Consider the following 20116-nt stretch of genomic DNA (forward strand, 5'->3'; position numbering starts at 1 on the left):
CTGTGTTTCTGCTGAGAAGAACCTAGTGAGTCGTGTCAAAGTTTGTGTTTGTCTACTGCTCCAGGAGGTTCTATTTTACCCCAGCTCTGGGGTGATCAGGCGTACAGTTAGCTCCTATGTCACTATCAAACTTGTATCACTTAGTTCATAACATTCTGTGTGGCACTTAGATAATTGGCTTGTTAGCTTAATGATCCAGTTTGGTTGGATTATCTCTAATAAACTCTCAGCATCATAACTATTCCCTTTATCACTGAGAAAAGCCTGGAACTATGTTTCCTAGAATTTCCTTATTGCATGTCTCTGGATTAGAGTTTCCCAATGTGAAACCCACGCATGAGATTTGGAATGTGACTAGAAGTAGCTATTCTTCTTCGGCAGGAGCGGCCAGACCTATGGACAGACACAGTTTGCCTTGCAGCTCTAAGCTGATGTCTTAGATGGTTTGGGATGGTGGAACGAAATGTCGTACAGGGCACGTTTTAAACAACAGAAATTTACTCCTCACAGTTTTAGAGGCTGGGAAGTCTAAGAGCAGAGTGCCAGCCTGGTCGGATTCAGGTGAAAGGTTTCTTCTACCTTGCAGACAGCAGCCTTTCTGCTGTGTCCTCACATTGTGGTGGGGGTGGGGTGGGAGTGGGGATTGGGGGTATTGAGGTGGAGAGCATGCTGGAGAGTAAGTTCTGGTCTCTTTTTCTTCTTATAAGGGCACTAATCCCATCATGAGGGTCCCACCCTCATGGCCTCAGCTGGACCTAATTACCTCCCAAAGGCCCCACCTCCAAATAACAAAGCCATCACATTGAATTTGTTAGAGCTTCAGTCTGTGAATTGGCACAGGGGACACATTTCAGTCCTTAGGAGATAAGACGCTGAGTGGAGGCGTTCCAGAGATCCTTGAGAGCTGCATCGCCTTCCCGCAGAGCTGCTGAGAACCGTCCAGTTTGGTGTTTTAGGTTGAGATTGAAGACAGCGGTCTCCCTGACCTTAGCTCTCCAATCCTCCCAGTGATTTCCTGCATTGAAACCCTTCACACCTAGAATGCACAAAGCAGCTTTTGTTGAAGGCAGAGAGATGAGAATGCCTGCTTCAGCCAACAGGCGGTATTGCCACTGTTGCTCTCTGGGTCCTGCCTGGTGTTGTGACAGGGTCCTTGCACTCCTGCACGGCTTGCTGTTATACCAAGAATACAGGACCCTGCCTGCTATTTCTTGAGGTTGTGTTCACAGAGAGCAGCTCTAACAAATGAGGTGAAGTCCCCCTCCATGACCAGCAGCAGGCTTGCCTACTGCTTCCTAGGAAAGTGGTAGATTCTCAGGTCAGGTTCCTCTGCTGCAACACAACGTACTGAGTGTGCAGACATCGATCTGGGCCCTCTGCGCCAGCCCCTGGACTTGGGTGGGGGCGAGAGGACCTGACGCAAACACAGTGATGCTCATGCCACTTGCTGTGTCTTGCATCATTAATCAGTCCTTGGTCTCTAAACCAGGAATCTCTTGTCTTCTGCCAGCATCTATGAAGCAAAAAGAGGCCAACTGACTAGTTTTAAGTGGAATTGAATCAAATTCCAAACTTGACAACTGGGATACAGTTTGCATCCCAGATACTAACAGAAAGGCACACAGCTCCATGCCTTTCTTCTTATGCTAGGTGATAAGTCTCCTGAAGACAGAAATTTCTGTTTTATTTTGTTCACCTCTGTAGTCCCAGAGATCTGTATACATTGCAATTATAATAGCATTCATTAAATAGTTAGTGAATGAATTAATGAAAGCAATGGGTACAGATTGCTTTCAACTCATCCATACATTCACTAGAATGCCTCAGGGTCATTGTAGAAACACAGATTAACATGATGCATCTCTGGAATTCTGATTAGGAGAAACTTTGATTTTTTTTTTTAATTGTGAGAATTAGTATACCAGAATTTGTCAAGCGGCTCATACGTTGTAGCTTTTTAAAATTATCTACTTCTCTACCCCATTTTTCCAAATCATTCATCCCTCCTCCCCAGTTTTGTTGAGATATAATTGACACACAGCAGTGTATAAATTTAAGGTGAACGGCATAATGATTTGACTTATCTATATTATGAAATGATTTCCACAGTAAGTTTAACATACACCATATCATATAGATATAAAAAAGAAAAATATGCTTTATTGAAAGTTATGAGAATTCTTTAGGATTTACTTGCTTAACAATTTTCAAGTTTACTACACATAAGTGTTAACTATGGTCATCATGTTGTGCATTACACCCTTGGTGCTTATTTATCTTATAACTAGAAGTTTGCACGTTTTGACCCCCTTCATTCAATTTTCCTCCCCTGCCATCCTGGTAACCATAAATCTTATCTCTTTTATTATAAAGTTTTCTTTTTCTTTTTCAGATGTGATATTTATCTTTTTCTGTCTGACTTATTTCATTACCATAGTGCCCTCAAATTCCTTCCACGTTGCTGCAAATGGCAGGGTTTTTTTTATAGCTGAGTAGTATTCCATTGTATGTACATACCACATCTTCTTTATCCATTCATCTGTCAATGGACACCTAGGTTGTTTCCATGTCTTGGCTATTGTAAATAATGGTGCTATGATCATAGGGGTGCACATATCTCTTCCATATATTGATTTTAATTCCTTTGGATATATATCCAGAAGTGGGATTGTTCAGATTATATCTTAGTTCTGTGTTTAATGTTTTGAGGACATTTCACACTTTTCCATAGTAACTATACCAATTTATAACCCCACCACCAGTGCACAAGCATTCCCTTTTCCGCACATCCTTGCCAGCATGTGTTATTTCCCGCCTTTTTGATGGTACCCATTCTAACAATATAAGGTGATACCTCATTGTGGCTTTGATTTGCATTTCGCTACAATCAGAGAGATTTAGTACCTTTTCATCACCAGTTGGCCACCTTGGAAAAATATCTATTCAGGTTCTTTACCTATTTTTGTTGTCAGATTATTTGCTTTTTTGCTATTGAGTTGTATGAGTTCTTTTTCTGTTTTGCACATTAACCCCTTATCAGATATACAGTTTGTGAATATTTTTTCCGTTCCATAGACTGTCTTTTCAATTTGTGAATCGTTTCTTTTGCTGCACAGAACTTTTCAGTTTGATGTCGTCCCACTTGTTTATTTTTTATTTTGTTGCTTGTGCTTTAGATGTCATATCCAAAAAAATCATTGCCAAGACCCATGTCAGAGAGCTCTTTTCCTATGTTTTCTTCTAAAATTTCTCTGGTTTCAGGTCTCATTTAAGTCTTTAAATTATTTCAAGTTAGTTTTGTGAGTGGTGTAAGATGGGGTCTAGTTTCATTCTTTGACTAGTGAGTATGCAGTTTTCCTAGCACCATTTGTTGAAGAGACAATCTTTTCTTCATTGAGTTTTCTTGGCTCCCTTATCAATTACAAGTTGACTGCCATGTGCTTGTGTTTATTTCTGTGCTCTCACAAATGGTTCATTTTCTAAATGAATCATTAACAGCCTTTGCTCTCTGGATAGTTTTTCCTTAGGTTAAGAATTTCAGCTTAACAAAGCTCAAAAATTATTGCAGTTTTCATAAAAATTCCTGACTGTCCTGGTAAAATCTGTGTGGAATAAAATTAGGCATTTATACGATGAATTCAAGGCACTGTTATTTTTCTTGCCAGCTTAAAGTAAATGTATTCTCATTATGAACTACTGTTTGCTGAGAACCATGTATCTTGAATGACATAGATGGCACATTTCCTCTTTTTTCTGCCTCATCATCTCTATTGGAATAAAGTTACTTACCTTTATAATTAATGCTTTTTATACCAACTGTGAAGGTTGTGAATTTTCAGGTAAATATTCTTTTCCAGGCAGCCCAAAGATCGCCCAAAGATTCCCCAGATATTCAATGATTAATTATCACTGGAAGCTTCTGCCTCTCAAGGCTAATTGTTGCCCAGTCTCTGATTCTATAGCTGAGAGTCGTGATTCCAAAGCCCCATCTTAGAGAGCTGGCAATAAGCCATAAAAGTAAACCAGTGGATAAGAGTCAAGTGAAATGGGCCAAGGTGATGGGATTTACCCGCCTTTAAAGTAAGAACTTAGCTCTTTGGTTTAGGAATGGCAGAACGCATTTTGGTTTTAATTTTCTAATTTGTGGTTCTAAATGCCTCAAGATTTAGTCAAGGATTAAGTCTGTGGTTTAACTTCCTTTTTCCTGGGGGTATGAACTGTTTGAGTCAAGCCACCAACCCATATCCCTGCAAATGAAACATATTTGCATTTCTCGTGTGTGTAAGCCTAGTAAATGTTGATTGCTTCCAGCTCACTGACACAGAGCCCTGTACTTTCCATTTTGTTACCAAATAATAAAACCTCAAACAGAGGCACTGTCTCTGGGCTTAACAGGAAGCATGACTCACACCTCTAACCACCAGAGAAGGGAAGCAACAATGATGCACTTAGATGGTTTAAAATGCACATTAGCATCAACTTGGTAACATACATTAGAAACAGTGGTCTTCCCAACACAGTCTTTCCTCCTGAGCATGGTTAAGGGCTGAAGGGTGGCCTTACTTCCGTATCGGAGTGTGTGAAATAATATATACCTGTGTTCCACTGGTCCTGGCAGAAGAACCCTAGCACAAAGATTCACTATTATACGTTTGCTTTTCTGCATCTCTGCTTATGTATTAAGATTTTGTTGTTGTTGTTGATGTAAAAAATACAAAACCAAAAGGAAAAAAAAAAAAGCTCATGTTGGCTTAAACAATAAAGACAATGTTTTGAATATTTTGGTTCACATCTAGGTTAGTGGACTTTAGGCAACATTTGATGATCAATATTTCTTTTTTGATGACTCTGTAGTTCTTTCATTTTCTGAGGTTGTTTCTTGTTTGTTTCCTTGTTTGGCCATGGTGGGAAAATGGCTGTGGAAGTGTTGGGATGTATGTCTGTAATATAGGATCTGGCACAATACTTTATCTTTACTCAACAATTGAAACAAAGTAGTAGGCTTTACTAATCAGACAAAATTAGGTCACATCCCCTCCTTTGACCCAACCACCAATCACTGTGCACGATGCTGTGGCTTAGGCCTGGACCCCCGAGTCTCCTGAACTTGTGCAAGAGTGAAGCCACCTCACAGACTGAACGAGGCCACTCAGTCCTCTCCCCTCATCCCTGGAACTAAGACAGGGTGTCACGGCCAACGTCAGCCCAACCAGATCACTGTCACATGGCCCTGACATGGTACTCACAGGGAGGAAACTCAGGGCCCGCTGCACTGTCTTGGCCTGAGATTGAGGAGTTTTATGCTGGAGACTTAGCTTTATCCAAATTATCTTTGTGAGTTTGCCAGATCTCCAGATCTGATCCCTCAGTTATACGTTAATTCCTTTTACAGAGGATTTTTTTTTTTTAGACTAAACTACTCTTGGGCTTTTGGTTGTGTTTTTGATTTTTTTTTTTAAGAAAATTCGAATCTAGTTCATGCAACCTCATTTGAAAACCAAAAATAATTCAGTCACTTTAAATGCCATATGGAATAAATAAATGTTTCAAAACAAATCAAACTTAATTCCCTGTAAAAATCATCAGCATTGGTTATTCTGATTAAATACGCAAGACCAGCAAAGGCCAAGGCTTTTGGCAGGCCTATAAAGGAGAAATGAAAGGAATTAGAAAGCAGGAGACTAAAGTCACTTTGTGAATTAGAAAGTGATGGCAGAATTGTTATTTTTATAACTTCCCAGAATAAAAAAAATGTGGGCTTGCAACTGAAAATTGGCTGGTGATCACAGCCTGGCAGACTGAGCAAGGGCACTTGTACTGTGTACTTGGATCATCCAGACTCCGACTTACATGAACACACTGAAAATAACCCAAACTGGAGGGAAGTCTTGCCGCCCCGCTCAGTTCAATTCAAGGAACCAATATTGATTCAGCAAGCTCTCTGACCCAGGCTTAGCGCTGAAGAGAGGATAAAGAGGAGGACGAGACTGAGTCTGTCAGCAAGGAGCTTCCTACAGTAAAGAAATGAGGCAATCACCTAACATTAAAAAATAATTTTAAAATGCAAGGCCCATCTTGAACGGAGAGAGTGTTTGTATTTCTTGAGTGTCAGTAGGGATGTCTGCCGTGTATAAGGAAACTCATATATGCCAGATAGTGTGTCTAGGATTTTATACTCTTAAAAAAAAAAAAAAGCAAACTTTATCATTTTAACTTACTGATAAAATCATGGCCAGACAGAACAGCTTACATGTCTTGCCCAAAGTTATCTTGTTCCCAAGTGGTGGAGCCATACAAACTGAGGTTTTCTGACTTTAAAGTGAATCCTTTCCTCCACACCATGTGGCCTTCCTCAGAACCTTCTCCAGATTAGCCGTTTCAGCGTTTTAGTCAAACATCAAAGTCAGACAGAAGTGAAGGAAAATTAAGGTCTTTACCTCCAAGGAGACGAAAATTGTACAATGAATCTCAGATTTTAACAACCCAAGAAAAAGATTTATGAGATACATATGTATCACAAGACAAAATGCAAAAAAATCTAAAGAGTAGGGGTGTGTGTGTGTGTGTGTGTGTGTGTATATATATGTAAATATATTCTATATGTAATACATAAAATGTAATATAAATACACATTAAATATAATATATATGCAAATATTTACTTTTTAGATTTTCCACGTGCTTTCTGTTTCTCGAGTACCACTCTAGAGGGGGAGAAATCGATCCATCCCTACACCATAAATTGAATATTTATTCCACAAATAATTGTTGACTGCCAGCTTTGTGTTATTCACCAGAGAGACAAAATTCACTAAATGAATAAAATAAAACTCCTTCAGGAGTTTATAATCAAGTAGGGAAGACAAATTCATAATCAACTGCAGTTCAAGATAAGTGCCATAAAACAAAGAGAGAGATTGCAAGGAGGAGAGAGAAGTGGGGAGTAAGGGAGAGGAGGAATGGGAAGTTTCGCAGGTGGTTAAACTGAGGATTGAAGGGTTTACTATGCTGATAAGAGGAGATGGAAGAGAACTCCAGGCAGGAGAAATTGCTTTTACATAACTATAGAAAGAACATGTCACCTTGGCTAGATTTAGGCAAACTTTGGGTTGAGGTGAGATTTAGTTTGTTTTTTTTTTTGTTTTTTTTTTTCCCGTATGTCAGTGATCTCTAAAATTTTGACTGTGAAACCCATCAGTAAACATTTTTTAATATGAACGTCCAAGATGTGTGTATTTCTGTGGTTTACAGTGCTGTTCTCTTCTGTAAATATAGGCAAAGCTCAACTTATGTCTAAATTTTAAAATCAATGACAGCAACAATAGTAGTTATAACACTAAGTGCTACCATTTATTGATCGAAGAGCTTTCTTCCAAACTATTTTAAGTGCTTTTTGTGAATTTTAAGTGCTCCTGTGCCCTTTGCAGCAACCCTATACAATAGATGTAACATTAACCCTTTCTCGTTACTAATGAGAAAGTTCAGGTTTAAATATACGTTTTAACTTTTTCTACCCACAACTTCATAGGTCATTTAGAACTCTCTATGGTAAATGTTAACAGGGACTAGGTCTGATGGTGACACACAAAGCCTGGATTGAACATCCTGAGGAATTTTAGAGGTGCTTGAAAATGTGTTTGTGTGTGTAAAATTGGTAAGAATCAACGTTAAATGTCATTGAACATACCTTCCTGCTTTTGGTTTTCCACAAAATAGTTTTTGCATTCCTGTAATTAAACCAGGAACCTTTCTGGACCTTTATTTTCTGTTTACTAAAGTTTATCTTTATCTGCTGTGATTGGGCAACTCTGTATTGTTTCCCTCAGGCATTTTTCAAAATAACATTTTTTTTAAAATAATAAATGTGTCATCTTTCCAGTGCAGAAAATCTGGGGAAAAAAGAAAACTATGAGGAGAAAATCATGGGTGCATATTCCACCAACCACAGAAACCACTGTTCACGCTGTGGTATAGACATGCACCTTACCAGTTTCTTGATATCCATGGTGGGTTCTTGACTGGTGTAGTCCTTCAGCTAAGGCCTCCCTTCACCTCCTCACTCCTTCTACATCAGCACATTTTTCCTTTATACATGGGAATTTAGTTTACTCTTTGCCAGCTTTAGATACGGTAATTAAGCCAGATTTCATTTAAGATTGCTTACTTACTGATCTCTGGATAAGAAGAAATTTTCAGCCCTTTGCAAGAAAATTTCTCATAATTTCCTTTAAAAGCCAACGTATTTATGAGAGTGCTTTGCAATAAATCCCTTTCTTTTATTTCTTCTAAATTAAACCTACATTGTGTTTTGAAGTCTTTGAAAGTTATAAAAAAAAACAGTTGTTATTCCACCCATTCCACTGTACAAAGATGCCTGCCCTCAAGAAGGGGAAGCCAGTTAGGCAAACATGTAAGTGGAGTAAAAGACGATGTTCTTGTAGAAGTGTGTAGGGCCTCAGTGCTGGAATTAGTGTTAGAGATAGGAAGACCACCACGAGAGTATTCGTAGGTCATATAGATGTGAAATACATCTTCTGATAGGCTTGTGGGTGTTAAGGCGACGAGCAGTTTAGAGCAAGGGCTCCGGAGTGTGTCTGGGAGTGGAGAGAGACCAGAGGAAGGCAGAGAGGGAGACAAGAGACAAGAACTCAATTATGGGAATCCCTGATGGCCACACAGAGAATGAAAGATTGTAAATGGAGGCAACAGCGCAGATAAACCTGCATTTAAGTCCTAATTTGTCGAGGTCCTCAGTGGTAATTTTTTTTTTTGTCTAGAATAATAGTCACAGGTAACACTTGTAGTTCAGACTGACACAGCTCATAGCACAGCCAGTTTCAAATCTCAGCATTCTAACCTCAGAGACCATGTACCTGGCAACTCCATGATAATAACTCTCCAAATGAGGGAGGACTGCGAAGGCAAAATTAGGGGCCTGAGCTCTGGAGGCGGAATGCCTAGATGAGCTATTCTCAAAGCATTTTCTGTGGAGTCCTGAGAGTGATCAGGGTGGTCTCCGAGATGCTTTCCTGGAGTTTGCAAAGTCAAGATCTTATAATAATGGTAATCAGCCGTTATTTGCTTATTTTCAGTGTTGACAATTGTGTTCACTGTATAAAAGTAATGGTGGATGACAGTTCTGGTGTCTGAGCCCACCTGAAGCCTAGAATGCAGTGAGGTCAGAAGGTGCGTCCAGCCATTCCCATTATCCTCTAAGAAATTTGACTTTGAAGATAGGTAGGATAGGTGCTGCCAAAGATGAAAAAAAATATGGGAAGGAATATTTAAAACTTTAAACAGGTACATAAATAGATAGATAAATAAGTCATTTTTTAAAATATGGTATTGACTTGAAATTGTCTATCACTGGTGTTGAAGTAGGCAGATGAGTGTTTGATGATGCAAGAATTGTAGAAATGGGATCCAGAGTAGAGTTTAGGAATTAACACTGAGCAGCAATGTTGATAAAAAAGATGGCCCAGTGAGGGCTACTGTATACCATAGGTGCTCTAGCAGGTGTTGGCTATTCATTACCATAGTTAATATTTTCAAAAGTAGGTAAGTAGGGGAAGAGATCTTTTTTCTAAGATCCAGGGGAAGAAGGAAGTGTGGCTTATCTATGGATAAGTTAATTGGTATAGGTTTGAATTTAAAATAAATTATTGAAATTCCGAGAGGAGCAATACCGTGGAATAAACCAGAGAGAAGGAGCTGACCATGGTTTAAGGAGCTATAGTGGGCAACCTCTAAGATGGTTCCCAGTGATCCCCATTTCCTGATACTCACTCCCTCATGTAATTCCCTTCCTTTGAGTGGGGACAGGAACCTTGGTGGCTTGCTTCTAGTGAATATCATGGAAGTGATGGAGTGTTACTTTCAAGATTAAGTGATAAGAAGGCAGGCCCTCTGTCTTTTTCTGTGTCAGACTGCTTGCCCAGCCAGAGGAAGAGGCCAGTATTTAGTACCAGCCTGTGGCCAGCTTTTGGCTTCAGTGACTTAAACCTCCACTAGAGTGTAATGCTATTTTCTTCAATAATGTAAAAAAGAAAAATCAGTTATCAGATGGTGAAATTCCATTTTGGATACACAGATGTAAGTTTTATGCATTTTATTCACAGTCTCAATCAAGTGTATCTGCTATTTGGCTACTTACGTACATGTAGAATTATGAGAAACTTTTGTGAAATCTACTTGCTTACCCCGTCACCCCTTTTTATATCCTATTGGTAAAGACTATTCTGAATGCAGTTATAATGAAGATGTAGTTAGCATATTTCTCACCCGCAGATTCAGAACTTTGATTCTGATCTGATGGATTAAAACTGCATATTTGTCCCCTTCTTAGCTGCAAACCCAGATAAGAAAAGATGCTCTAAGATTAAAGAGAACTGCTTTTTAGTACATAGGCAGATTTTTTTCCCTCTTAACTTTTAATTTAGCTTTAGATAGAGTTAAATGTCTATTTCCAACTATCCATCCATCAACCCATCCATTCATCCATTTGTTCAACATATACTTAGTTCTTGAATATCACCTGAATTCAAGTGCACTTAAAAACAGACAGGTCCTCCTTTACAGACATCTCAGTACCATTACCATCCTAAGAGAAGGAAAAAACTATTTTATGGTAAAACATATTTAATATTATGTATCAAATATTATTTAAGCTCTGTGACTATTGGAAAATTTTCATTGAAATAACCATTAGTGAACTTGCTTTCCCCTCTTCCTCCTCTTTTATACTTGCCAAATATAATCCAATATTAAAAGTTATATTACAAACATGTTCCTGAATCAACTATCTATAGGAAAATAAAGATAGATACTTTCTAAGCAAGTGAAAAAAAATGCATTCAAATGTTGGACGTATTGAAAAATAACATTCACATAAATTGTTTGAACAAGAAAATATATTGAACAAATGTATGTTTTGAATCCACTGACTCAAAACAATCAAAGGAACTAATTTGTTAAGCTGATTTTAACTTCTTTTGTCAGTTCTTACTTGAAGGATTAAAACATACTGGAAAATCAAGCCTCTTGGTAACCATAATGATCAGTTTTACTAGAGGGAAAAAACCCAGACATTTCCCATGTTCCACATCTCTGAAAAACTGCACAGTTACCTATGCTAAGTGGTTTCTGAGTAAATGGATTTACAAGGACCCTCAACGAGAATGGATAACACAGGTGACTTTTTAGACAGCATGTAAAATTTAAAGTAAATGATGCTAAAAATATGCTACAATTGTACCTGGTCTCTGCTCCTACAATTAAGTGATCAGAGCAGTTCTTCCTTACCATCAAAGCAGATGGCTCTAATGATTTTTCCAGCCATCGTTAATTCATTTGCAAACAACAGAGATCTGTCGGCAAATGTGTACTGAGAATGAGATGTTACTGTTCATAAATGCTGCTAAAGTTTGTTTTGTCCTATCATTACTGGAAAATGGTGTTTACCTAAGTTAAATTATTTGTGTGAACCATCCCTGTGACAGTGCTGCAGTTATAATAAATTACCTGGAATGTGAAATGAACATCACTTGGGTAATGTGGTCGTGGTAGGGCAATTGACCTCATGGAATAAGTGAGTACCTTTATGTTTCTTAGATTAAAATTTTATGAAAGAAACATTAGGTCTTTTCCTATTTCGAGAATATGTTTACTGGGATATGTTTGAGGTATCCTCCATAAGACACAGAAAATACTATATAAAATATCAATAAATTTTGAATTATACATTTTATAATATTAATACAAGTTATTTGAATAGTTTACATTTCAAATAAGAGATTATTGAAAACATCCAGCACACGTCATTCAGGATAAAGCCAAGTAAGCAAATTTATCAAGGCTTCTGTTACACACCAAAACATTTGTATATGTTGACTGGGCATTTTTTTTCCAAGTTGTTTGTCAGCTTTGGTTTTAGCCAAAGAATAAGTCAAAATAAAATACATATTGTTATTTGCTTGGTAATAAATGCAATCTTCTGCACCTGAAATTGAATTTTCAAAACTTTTCACAAAACTTTGCGTTGTTTTATTTTATCAATATCTTTATGGCCTCCAGTTAGAAGGTGATTGGAGATTTTAATCTTGTCCACATTAAACATGACAGACAGATCTGAGGGAAAAATCTTCTTTCCCAGAACAAGCATTTATCACTTATTGATGTGAGTAATGTTTCCAATTAGGCTACACAAGCCTTGTTTTCTTTCTTAACTGATCTTACTTGGGTTAAAATATGTTTCATGATTTGTGATTGATGGTTTGCCAGATAAATCATTTAAAAGGTAGCAAGGATAGGCAAAGGTGTTGGGATGCCTCTGACTATAATAAATAACATGAGATACGTGTTAAGAAAACTGTGAAATTAGATATTGAGGAGCGTTGATGCTTGGGGTAGTAGATGCTTTGATTCAAGCTGGAATTGTAAGTAAAATAAAGTTATATTCTGAATTGCTTAGACCAAGGAAAGTTACGGGTGGTACTGGTGATGGTCTGTCATTGTTTGTGTGTGTGTGCTCTAATCTAATCATCGTTCACCTTTCACTACCTAGAAAAATATTTACTGCCTATTAATAATCACTTTGATTTGAAACATGCCTATGATCCAAACTTCTAAATAATCTAAACACATAATAGGTAATCATGTTAGCCTTGACTTTAATTTTAATTTTACTAAATCTATGTAAAGTAAAATGTACCCTCCAGGCATGTACGTCACAACTAAATAAATCAAAATAACGGCACAAATAAGCCTTGTAACACCTTAACATCCATATCTACTTTGAGAAATATCTTTTACTTTCATTGCTGATGTCTCTTAAGAAGAGTCTCTTTAGGAAATAAAATATTATTTTACCAGTTAAGCTCGCAAAAAAAAAACAACACCTTTTTCTAATAATGTGTACTCCTTGAAGAAAAGTGTCTGATTCTATTATAAAACAAATCATAGAAAACAAGTGTTTCTACTTGTGCAGTTTGAAAGTAGTATGAGTCATTAAATAGAATTTGGAAGTGATAGTCATTCAGTTGTACGAATCAGTTGTTACTTCATTGTTTGGCTGGTATCTATATTTTCACCTTGGGGAGAATCTCTACAAGAAATCTCCCTGCATTCTAAATAACTTAGCAGGAAAATGTTTTTTCTGAGCTTGTTTTCCTACTTGTGTGGTTAGTTCATTCAGAAATATATGTCAAGCCCTTACGTGCTGCAGGTGCTGGGAAGAAAATGCCAAACAGTACATTGTCCTAAAGAAATGTCACTCAGTCCTTTTTGGTCCATGAAACTTGTATACCATCAGGTAACTTGTAAAGGTGTGTGAGTTTTTGCAATTTAACAAATCCCTTTATGTAGCACAGCAAGTGAGGGATAACCTGCCAGGTTCAAATTCTGTGTGTACTCAACACGGATTGTTTAATGCCAAGATTGTCGGACAGAGTATGATGTATGGAAATTCTGTGCTTTAAAAATGTGTTACTGTACTTCAACTGAAGAGGAAACATAACCCTACAGAGAGAGAACTAGGAGAATGTTCAAAAGAGTGAAAAGAATTCAGTATCTATTTAATATCTTGTTGTGACACTGGACCAATATTTTTAGATCTAGACTTTCACACCCATAGTGAAAATTGTAGTTAGTACCTGGGAGGTAACTGCAAGGTAACCTGAATTCTTAGAATTAAGGTTTCCCTCTGAGAATGAAATTAGACACAATCATCTTGAAACAACTGAGATCAGCCAGCTATAGAAATCACTGAACTAAGGTAATAATCTGTGACTAAAGGGTCTAGAAATACCTAACAACAAATTCTATGACTAAGTTATTGGATGACTGCCTTGGCATAGCTAAAGCTATCACAGGGTCAATTTTTGTTTGACTCTATCTGTTTTTTAAAAAAAGGCAGTGTGTTGTAAGAAAACTTCAAAAAAACCCAGCAAAATCTCTGGTAGTTTTGAATGTCCTCATCTTGGCCTGCGTATACCATCTTTTTTTTTTTTTTCTTGCTTACCAAGGAGTTGCCTGATTATTAACTTGACTTTCATATCTCTGTTAAGACAGGCTGTGGCCATGTGTTGATCACAGCTCTGATAGGGGTACTCTGATATCTTTAGAGGCTGGATTAACAGTAAGCTGTGAATTGGATCTGGTGTAAGAAGGGAAGTTGTGGCGTTTGGTCAGAGTGGAGACAGGATGATCTGGCTAGGCTTCAAACAGGACATGTATGGGGACCACTTTGGTTTATAATCCCAGATGGATTCTCTTATGCAAAAACAAGAATTCATTGAGTCACAATGGTTAAAGGAGACTTAAGATTTCCCTACTGTTTCTTTGTAAACAGAAATAAAATTTACTTGGTGATTAAAGTGTATATGTGTATGTGTAGATATCTATCTATATACACCATATGTGGACTTACACATATACATTTTATACTGATATCTACATGTGTCTATATACATGCATACATATGTGGGTATGAGTATGTGTATGAGTACATATATGTGTGGATGTGTATATATATTTATCTTTATATATTCCATGGATAACAACTTAAAAAAAATAAAACCAGGATCATAGTCTACTCTTTCATCCTAGAGATGATACTGTCTTTTATATTATGTCTGAATTTTCATCAAATCACTCACTCAAGAGAGTTCCTCAAACATGGAATTTTGTGCTTGTCAAACTTGTTCTGGAGGTCTTGTACTTTAAAGGCAATAAAATATTTTAGGGCCATTTGTGATTTCATTTCCTAAGTACCCTGAATGTGGAACAGAAGCTTAGTTTCGTCAGCTCGGAGAGAGCTCATTGATAAAGAAGGGTTTTCCATAGTGTTTAGGTCGAGCAAATGCCCCTAAAATAGCCCTGGGCAAAGCTTTTAGGGAGCAAGATAAGGCCTTTGGTAACTGCTAGGAGTATGATCTCGTGAGTGTCTCATATTCCCCCTTGTATAGGAGCAAAGAGTGGGGCGGGGGGGGTGGAAGTCACCCTGGCCCCTCCCCACTTACCAAGTGTGCCCTGATTGAACCCATCTTGAAAAATCTGCTCCTTCCTGTATGCTGATTATTTCAGAGAGCTCAGCCTTAAACTCAGTGTGCTGTGATAATCCCGTGTCAATTGAATCGGTTTAGGAATGGCCAATCTGGGCCCCAGAAACGTGGGTAGATGTTGCTAAGTGACTGAGGATGCAGAGCTCCACCCCTTTCTTAAGAGAGCTGGCTGCAGCCTGCAGGTTCTCTCTTTCTGGATGACATGGATCTTGGAATTGCAGGGGGAGGCTTAGACAGTCTTAGATCGAACTTGACACTGAGGGAGTCAAGGCAGAACTGAGGAAAAGGAAGTGTCTTAATGATATCCTGGAGCTGCTGAGTTAAAGCAAACTTGAAGCCCAGTCTACCTCTGCATCATCCATGTGTATAAACCAATACTTTTTGCTTAAATCAGTTTGATTTTCATTTTGTTTTTTTTTTTAATTGAAGTGTCGTTGATCCACAATTAGTTTCAGGTGTATAGCAAAGAGATTCAGTTATATATACACATACATATATATTTTTTCTTTTCAGATTCTTTTCCATAGTATGTTACTACAAGTAATTGAATATATAGTTCCCTTTTCTCTACAGTAGGTCCTTGTTATTTTCTGTTTCCTAAAATACAGAATTAGTGAGCTGAGGATGGGTTTCTAGACTAGGTATGGTCCTTTTCTCCCTTTTTCATACTCAGATGAACACAGATTGCTTTGCAGTCATTGAACCTGTGCCCAGATACCCTTTGCTTTGGCTCAGCTTTGGCAAAGGATGGTGTTTCTAGCTCTCAGCCATGAGCTTAGCACTGTAGAGTAGTGAAAGGGATTACATTTTTAACTTGGAAAAAGAAGTGAGTATTCTTACTGTTTGTCAGTTACACATCAATAAAGCTAAAATATATAAAAAAAGAGGTGAATATTATGAAATCCTTTTATTTCTGGAAAATGGCTATAAAATACACAACATAAGTAACTTTCGTACATCAGTACTTTACACTGAGGGCTGGTTGCAAATCATTCACAGAGCTATGCTTTTGTAAAGAGACAGATTCCCTACAACACGATGACTTTTGTCTCACCTAGAACAGAAACTATGAATTATTCTTTCATTGTGATTCTTTGGACAATATCACTCTCATAATTAGGAATGTCATGCAGAAAAGGCAGCAAGCCTCTGCACGAAGTGCTGTGAAATTCATTCGTGAGTAACAGCCATCAACTCGTTTATCTGACACAGTGCCCGCCAGCATGGTGCAAAGATACAAAATCCAGGGAGAAATGGGAAAAAAAATCTAAAACAGGCCTGGAGGAGATGTGCCTTTGAACACGGACTGGTCAGGGTGGTGCACAGTGACACTAGCGATGGTTTGAGTGAGGATAATTCAGCCTGAATCTTCATGCCTGGTGCCAGAAAAGCAGCTGGCATCATGGAAGAGATCCCCTCTAATGAAGCAGGGTAGGAGAGGCAGTGGCCTTTAGCACAGAAAGGTCTTGGTTTGCAGTCTCATATGGAACCAATGTGATGTAGCAGCAGCATGCTGTCTGGCACCCAAATGTTGGCTTCCTACTTAAAACAGCTCTTTGTGTTCCTGTAAACAGGGGATTTCGGTGCGAAAAGCTGGAGCAACCAGAGAGGAACAGAAGCTTAGGAGAGGCAATGCCATCCTACAGCTGGTGCTTCATTGAGTAATATGTGAAAACCCTTACGTGAGATAAACAGATTAACCTGGAAACGTATTACCAGTCGCTTTCTGCTGTATGGTGCTGTTGACTAGGCCATAGTGGCTCTTTGGAATCCTGGTCTCTGGCCTTGTCCTGTCTTTTTCTGTGCTGAGCTCTCCTTGGCCAAGCTCTCCCAATGGCAACAGTTTCAGATATAGATGAGAACTCTACCTATATGCCAAAAATGGTGATTGAAACACTCACTGCAGAACATTTATAAGTCCAGGATATACACTGAAACAATAAAGAAAAACAAAGGCCAGGGGTAAAAAAGGGTTTAGAAGAACAAGCTAATCACTTAATGAATGTAGGCTACCTTTAAATAGAAAAGACGTGTAAATGACCCTTCTAAGGATGAGGTGTCCTTGTATATTACACTTTTTACCTCATTTTATTCTTGTTTTAAAAAAATCTACTCTCTGTTCTTAGACATTAGACATCCTTTTCTCACTGTTGTCTTCAACAAGCTTATTCTAAAAGCTGATTCTGATGATGAATGACATCTTTCAGGGGCCTTGGAGCCACTGAGAAGATGCCAGCTCACATTTGGTGATTTATTTCTTTTAAAAAATCAGTAATTTTATTTTTTTTGGTTGTGAGTTTTATTTTTTTATTTTTTTAAAACATTTTTTATTGATTTATAATCATTTTACAATGTTGTGTCAAATTCCAGTGTTCAGCACAATTTTTCAGTCATTCATGGACATATACACACTCTTTGTCACATTTTTTTCTCTGTGATTTATCATAACATTTTGTGTATATTTCCCTGTGCTATACAGTGTAATCTTGTTTATCTATTCTACAATTTTGAAATCCCAGTCTATCCCTTCCCACCCTCCACCCCTCTGGTAACCACAAGTCTGTATTCTCTGTCCATGAGTCTATTTCTGTCCTGTATTTATGCTTTGTTTTTGTTTGTTTGTTTGTTTTTGTTTTTGTTTTTTAGATTCCACATATTCCTAGTCTTTTGAGGAATCTCCACACTGTTTTCCACAGTGGCTGCACCAAACTGCATTCCCACCAGCAGTGTAGGAGGGTTCCCCTTTCTCCACAGCCTCTCCAGCATTTGTCATTTGTGGATTTTTGAATGACGGCCATTCTGACTGGTGTGAGGTGATACCTCATTGTAGTCTTGATTTGCATTTCTCTGATAATTAGTGATATTGAGCATTTTTTCATGTGCTTTTTGATCATTTGTATGTCTTCCTTGGAGAATTGCTTGTTTAGGTCTTCTGCCCATTTTTGGATTGGGTTGTTTATTTTTTTCTTATTGAGTCATATGAGCTGCTTATATATTTTGGAGATCAAGCCTTTGTCGGTTTCACTTGCAAAAATTTTCTCCCATTCCGTAGGTTTTCTTCTTGTTTTATTTCAGGTTTCCTTTGCTCTGCAGAAGCTTGTAAGTTTCATTAGGTCCCATTTGTTTATTCTTGCTTTTATTTCTTCTAGGAGAAAATTTTTGAAATGTATGTCAGATAATGTTTTGCCTATGTTTTCCTCTAGGAGGTTTATTGTATCTTGTCTTATGTTTAAGTCTTTAATCCATTTTGAGTTGATTTTTGTATACGGTGTAAGGGTGTGTTCTAGCTTCATTGTTTTACATGCTGCTGTCCAGTTTTCCCAACACCATTTGCTGAAGAGACTGTCTTTATTCCATTGTATATTCTTGCCTCCTTTGTCGAAGATGAGTTGACCAAAGGTTTGTGGGTTCATTTCTGGGCTCTCTATTCTGTTCCATTGGTCCATATGTCTGTTTTGGTACCAATACCATGCTGTCTTGATGACTGTAGCTCTATAGTATTGTCTGAAGTCTGGGAGAGTTATTCCTCCAGCCTCTTTCTTTCTCTTCAGTAATGCTTTAGCAATTCTAGGTCTTTGATGGTTCCATATAAATTTTATTATGATTTGTTCTAGTTCTGTGAAGTATGTCCTGGGTATTTGGATAGGGATTGCATTAAATCTGTAGATTGCCTTGGGCAGTGTGACCATTTTAACAATATTGATTCTTCCAATCCAAGAGCATGGAATATCTTTCCATTTTTTAAAGTCTTCTTTAATTTCCTTCATCAATGGTTTATAGTTTTCTGGGTATAATTCTTTCACCTCCTTGGTTAGATTTATTCCCAGATATTTTATTACTTTGGGTGCTATTTTAAAGGGGATTGTTTCTTTACTTTCTTTTTCTGTTGATTTATCGTTAGTGTAAAGAAATGCAACTGAAAAAATCAGTAATTTTTAATAACTCAAGAAGGATACTTTTTCTAAAACATGTTGAAGAGAACATTTTATCAGTGACAATACTGAGCCCTGAAACAGTTAGACTGGAGAGAAATAAATATGAAAATAAAAATAGCTGAATGCTGAATTGATGGAAATAATCAGCTAATTGAGCTTCATGGTACACATTTGAATTGGGTAATATAGACGTTATTATTTCAACTTTACACATGGGAAAATTAAGACAGTGTTTGAACAAAATTAAACATTTGTGGCTAGAATAAAGGAAACACCTATTTATGTGCTTCTATTATGTGTTATGCAGTATTCAAACATAACATGCTGTGTGATTTGATCCTTGTGGTGAGCAGCTTAAGCACAGTGGCTTAATGCAACAAAAGATGTTTCTTGTTTGCAGTGCATAACCAACATGGGTCGGTAGGGATGCTCTGCACCTATTCAGGGACCCATACCAATGGAGGAAGTTTGACAATCACCAAAACGGGATGGAGAACAGAAAGAACTGTCCCCTGGCTCTTTGTATCCCTTGAGGTTTATTGATATATAACTGACATATAGCATCCTATAAGTTTAATGTTTACAACATGATGATTGGATACATATATATATATATTACATGTATCAAATGTTCACCAAAATAAGGTTAGCTAATATCTTCATCTCACATAATTTGATTTTTTTTGTTGTTCTTACTATGTTGAGAACATTTAAGTGTTCTTTAATAGCAACTTTTAAGTATGTTAACTGTCATCATGTTTCACATTAGATAACTGGAACTTAATGAACTTACAGCTGATAGTTTGTGCCCTTTGACCAACATGTCCACATTTCCCAACTCTCCATCTCCTGGTAACCATTTATCCATTTTGTTTCTGTGAGTTCAATGTTTTCAGACTCCATATATAAGTGAAATCATATAGTATTTGTCTTTCTCGGTCTGACTTATTTCACTTAACATGGTAAAGATTTTATTATGAAAGGTGTTGACTTCTGTCTTACAATTTTTCTTCATCTGTTGAGATGACAATACGACTTTTTGTCTTTCATTCTTTTAGTGTGATGTATCACATTGATTTGTATATGTTGAACTATCCTTGCCTCCCAGAGATGAATCCCACTT

This window comes from Vicugna pacos, chromosome 7, assembly GCF_048564905.1.
Source record: "Vicugna pacos chromosome 7, VicPac4, whole genome shotgun sequence".
NCBI lineage: Eukaryota > Metazoa > Chordata > Mammalia > Artiodactyla > Camelidae > Vicugna > Vicugna pacos.